Below are 6,000 nucleotides of genomic sequence, written 5' to 3' on the forward strand. Positions count from 1 at the left end.
TTAACTTTTCCAATTTTAATTTCAATATGCATATGTAGCTGTTGGTTGCTATTTTGACCAGTCTAGGTATGAAGCCAAGTCAGTGTTAAATTCAAGAAATACTTATTGCATTCATAATTACCCAGCATGATTAGTTATTCCACTCATCCATCCACTCCTTATCTAACTACCCACTTAGCTCTGAAGTATGTGTTGAATGTTTCAATGGTAAGCCTCTGTGATGACTGCAGAAGAGTGACAGACACCTGCAGTTCTATGCCCTCCTCTTGGCTTCCAATGCTCTAGTCTAGTGCATTTCTGTTTGGACCCAGAACACATCAAGAAAAGACAGGAAGCACAGACTCAGGTTTTGGCTTTGTTTTCGCTGCAGACCTTTTAGCTCCTTTGGCAAGTTATTGGAGTTCTTTAAATTTCAGTTCCTACAACTGAAAAGGAGGATAAAAACCCACCTGGGGTGGTTAATTTTATTGTCAACTTGGCTAGTCTATGATTCCAAGATGCTCGGTCACGTGTTATTCTGGGCGTTTCTGTGGTAGTGTTTTTGAATGAGACGGACATTTCAGAGACTTCGAGTTGAGCAGAGTGCACTCCACACCATGGGCACGTCTCATCCAACGAGTTGGAAGTCAGACAAGCAAAGAAAGAGCTCAGTGCATGAAGGAAGTGACTGGTAGAAGGTTGTTCTGGGTCCTTGGCAGATTGCTTTGGATTGAGCTCCAACTCTTTCCTGCGTCTCCAGCACATGACTTCCCCTCTTGGACTTGCTAGGCCTTCACAATCTTGGGAGGCAATTGCTTGAAAAAGATGTGAAACACACACACACACATCTGTAGAATGCAATATCTGTGTTATATAAATATATGTCTATGTGAGGATATTCCAAAAATCCAGTGGAAAATGTAATTGAAATGTTTTTAGTGAAAATCTTTTTAAAATTCATGCATAGTATTTTTTTAAGATTTATTTTTTTTTTTTTATTGCAAAGTCAGCTATATAGAGAGGAGGAGAGACAGAGAGGGAGATCTTCCATCCACTGATTCACTCCTCAAGTGACCACAACGGCCGGTGCTGCGCTGATCTGAAGCCAGGAGCCAGGCGCTTCTTCCAGGTCTTCCACACAGGTGCAGGGTTCCAGGGCTTTGGGCCGTCCTTGACTGCTTTTCCTAGCAGCTTTAGCTCCTGGCCATGGTATAACTCTTTTCCATTGGAATGGATCCATCTATGATGTAGTCTTTTGGTTATGGCTTCTTTTATTGAAGAGTCATCAATATTCTTATGCACATTAAGTGTGAGTTTCTTGTTTATTGCTGTATAGTAGTATGCCATGGCTGTACCACACTTGTGGTTATTTGTAAATTGCTTCTCCAGTTAAGGTATATTTAGCTTGTTCTGTTTCTAGTTTGGGGAAATAATGAATGATGTTGTTATTCACATTTGTGTATGGGTTATTTTTTGGTATGAACACAGGCTTTTTATTTCACTAATGTAAGGACCTAGGAAAGGATTTCTGAGCCTTATGACAAGTCTACACTTAATTTTCAAAATGGCTGCACCATCTAACATTCTAACTGGCAAGCCATTTGAGTTGTAGTTGTTCTGTATTGTTGCTAACATGGGAGTATTGTTGATTTTCTAAAGATTTTAGCCTTGGTAATACACTTGTCATGGTATGTCATTAATGGTGTTAATTGAGTTTAAGTGATTATTTGTTGATTTGTTGTTTGTATGTCGGTTGAAGTATCTGCTCAAATCTTTGGTCAATAAAAACTAGCTTGTTGGGCCTGGCGTCGTGGCCTAGCAGCTAAAGTCCTCACCTTGAACACTCCGGGATCCCATGTGGGCACTGGTTCTAATCCCGGTGACCCCACTTCCCATCCAGCTCCCTGCTTGTGGCCTGGGAAAGCAGTAAAGGACGGCCCAAGGCCTTGGGTTCCTGCACCCGCGTGGGAGACCTGGAAGAGCTCCTGACTCCTGGCTTCAGATTGGCATAGCACTGACCATTGCAGTCACTTGGGGAGTGAATCAGTGGATGGAAGATCTTCCTCTCTGTCTCTCCTCCTCTCTGTATATCTGACTTTGCAATAAAATAAATAAATCTTAAAAAAAGAAAGAAAACTAGCTTGTTTCCATCACTTGGTTGTAAGAATTCTTTGTGTATCCTCAGTACAAAACTTTTGTCAGCTATATTTTCTCCTAACTTATAGCATCTTTTTACTCTCCTAAGAGTATTTTCTTAAGAGAAAATGTCTTCCTTTTTAACTCTGATGCATCAAATTTTCTTGTTAAGCATTGTATTTTCATCATCATAATTAATCTTCTAAAAGTTATTTAGATTTGAGTTTTGATTTTTAGGACCCATTTTGCGTTAATTCTTACAAAGGGTAGGTAGTATGAAATTTTTTCTTTGGCGTATGAATATTCAACTGAACAGTAATTGTCACTAAAATGAAATACTTGAAGCAACTAACTTGAAGTGGAGAATAGGCAGATTTAGGTTAAAGTTTTAGAGCTTTGCCCCCCAAGTTCAGGTAATCCCATTTGTTCAGACTCTGATGAGGGTGATGGATGGCACTTGGTAAACTAAATTCAGGGGAAAGGTCACAGGACAAGCCAGAAAGGAGAGGAAACACGAAAATAACCTTCTGAGTGCATGCCTGAGAATCCCTCACTAGACCCACCTCTTAAATATTATAATTAGATTAAGATTTCACCCTCTTAGTACTGTTAACTAATGGCTTTGGGTCTTAAACATCTGCACGAGTGCAGAGCCAAAATTATTCTCAAACTTTAGCAGCTACACAGCACTTTCCTTTAAGTGGTTCCCTGAGTTGTGTTGTCAGATCATGGCCAAGAAGTCCAACTGTCTTTCATGTGAGTCGTGGCTGCTTACCTTTGGCTGAAATCATTCCCAGGCTGGCTTACGAAGGCAGAATGAGCTCATTCCTGATTAATCAAAGAATAGCTTTTTGGTTCTCTCCATTTGGTAAATAAAAAGCATTCTCAGAAATTTGATACAAAGCTTTCTTTGTCTCTTTTTTTTTTTTTTTAAGATCTTAAAACAACTGAGCTTGTAATTTTCCTTCCCAATATGTTTCAAATCTCTCTGACTGCTGGAGAAATTGGATAAAGACTCCCTCCTCTTTCCATTTTATCACATATTTCTCTGTTCTAAACAGTTGGAAACAGCTGGATTTTTCATAAATCTGTGGGAAACTTGGAAATTGCCAAAGGCTGGTGACCAGCTTGAATGTATGTGTGAAATGTGACATCAAATTCCGGAAGAGAAAGCATGGCAACTCACATGGCTTTCGTTAGTGGTCTCCCATGGAGAGCTATTTGTCAGTAGGGAATAGCTTGTTTATCACAGAGTGGTCATTTTCTCTCTTCTGGAAGAGAAACTAGGGACTCTACTCCCAAGTTGGTGTCTGAATAAAGAAGCAACCCTTACATTGGCATAAGAATGACTAAGCCGTGTTGAAGTCGTAACCTAGTACCAGTGGGTGGGACTCATTTCATTGCTGGAAAGTACATTTCATCACGGGGAGAAGAATCAGTTATTCTTGGCACTGCTAAGTTTGCTCTGAAATCCAGGCTAACTCACAAGGAAGATAAGTGTATTTCTCCATGGACTCCCTCTTCCGTAATGTTTTAAACTCTGTGGATTTATCAACTCTTGACACAGTACAGAAACTATTACTAGATATGTTGACTGGAGAATCCATGTGACCCTGTTGTCTGGAAGTTCAGGAATTCTGTTATCTAATCTATTTCCTAAAATGAGAAGAGGCTACATAATGGATTTTAAATGTAGGTGATTATTTTTCTGAAACCACTAAGAAAAGTGAATATTGTAACACTAAAAAATCAAAAATTAGCATTCAACCCTATGTTCCCTTGTCTCTGATGAAGTGTTCACCAAGCTCTAACCAATATCTTTGCTATTTCTATCTTAGGGATTTCTTTCTTTCCTTTAACTTAAACCCACTGAAGCTCACAATAGAAAAAGGAGGAGTTATTTTCTAGAAGGCTCTGGAGTGTGCCAGGGAAAATGAGAGGAGGGATTCTAGCCAGACATCTGGAGGAACCAGGATAGCTGCCTCATTGCTTTGTTTCACTTTGAGTCACTTCCATGCCGGGTCTGCCTCTTTCTGCGTGTTCATTCTGTCTCTCTCTCACTCACACTGTCTTCTGCATTTTGTTTTGAACTGACATGGCTGTTGTAATTTCAGCTTTATATTACTTCCCAGTTCAGGCACCCAGTAGAGAGCCCTGATGCCTCCTCAGACCCCAATTCAGTTTCCTGGCCCTAATGTGGATGCTTCCTTCTGATGAGTGAACGTGGCCTACAACCAGAGTCACAGAGCCTGCTCTCCAGTCAGAGGGACAGAATGATCACATTCTCTTAGAACAGATATGGTGGAGGGAGGTAGCATGACCAATGGACCAGGCTAAATATAGTAGCAGAAGTGGGAGAAGTATTAAGTGATTTCAATATTGAACATTGTTTGAGGGATTGCAGGGAAGATTCGAAGACAGATTTGCTCTCAATCAGTGGAGGCAAAGCAAACTAAACAAAGGACAGAATGATCTCCAGGACTACCTCAGGTGACCTTGGAAACAATGGATCCCAGTCTTTATCTGTCTACCTGAACTTAACAGGGACTCACAAGGCTGAGTTGAGTAAGTGAGGTCACAGTCCTCTTGGTTGTCAGGCTCTATAGTGCTAGGGGGAATTCAGCTGACTAGTTAGCAGTCCAAGTTTCCTTCAACAGAGTGTAGACAATCTACAAAGTAACCAGGAGAGACACCCTGCAGAGAGAGAGGATAAGCACAGAACTAAGCCAGTTGTCTTAGAACTTGGAATCTATCGAATTGGATGTGACTCTAAATGGATTCGAGTTGAAACAGCATTTAACACCTTCTCACTTGGAACTGCTAGCCTGTCCATAGACATGTGTTAATTTTAATCCTTTTTCTGTCTTCCATGATCTGAGCCCTTACCATACATTACACAGAGCATGGACTTTTCTGCCTTTGCTTAACAGGTATTCCCTGTGGTCTGTCTGTAGGAGATGTTGTGCTGCCCAAGAGGTTAACTGTAGTCTCCTACCTCTTTCTAGAGACAAGGAAGATTCAAGACCACCCATCGTGAGAAGTCAGCTCCATTGACTGAGCCATGGGGTATTTGGGGGTATGAGGACAAGTTCAAGGATGGCAACCTATGTACAGGAAGTAGCCAGTAGGAGGGTTTGGAGAATTAGAAACAGTGAGGGAACTCAAGCAGGAAGAAAGCAACTGGAAGACAGTGACTAGGAAGGGCTGGTTTTCACAAACAAGAAGCAGAGTGGTTGAGAGGGGGCACTGAGGCAATGGCCTGATCTGCACATGGGGCCCTAGCTCACAATCCACCTTTTTGTTTACCTTGTTCTTCCCCCTTTGCAGGGAATATATGGCGCAAGAAAAGGAAGGGAAAGACAGGGAGGGATGTTTTCCAAGGAAAGCCCCCTGGAGAGAAGCTCCAGTCTGATCCCTTTGGGAAATAATTCAGTTCTTGGAATGTTCCCCACTCTAGCCAAGGGTCTCAGACCTCTACACTCTTAACCTTTTAAGTCACTGGCTGGGGCTTCCCCTCTGGAGTCCTGGTTGGTTTCAAATTCAGAATCAGAGAGCCTGTTTATGAAATGACAGTCTTGTCTCAGTAGATGCTTAGGCCGTTAGAAAACATTTATACGCATGGCATGGTTATTTCCTGTACCAAGGGAGTGGTTACCATGCATGAGGATAGTCAGGCGTAGGGAATGCAAACACAGCCCAGTCTAATCTGCTTTTCATGATGTTGAGCAGATAGAGGAAACACCGCTTCTTATCACTGCAAAGCTGGCAGAGGAGGATACCCATCATATGGAAGTACAGTTTGGGCACCCACTGACTCAATTTTCACACAGAATCATTAGAAAACTGAACTGTCTCTCTTGTTTTCTTTTACAACAGATAGCTATA

This window comes from Ochotona princeps, chromosome 28, assembly GCF_030435755.1.
Source record: "Ochotona princeps isolate mOchPri1 chromosome 28, mOchPri1.hap1, whole genome shotgun sequence".
Taxonomy (NCBI): Eukaryota; Metazoa; Chordata; class Mammalia; order Lagomorpha; family Ochotonidae; genus Ochotona; species Ochotona princeps.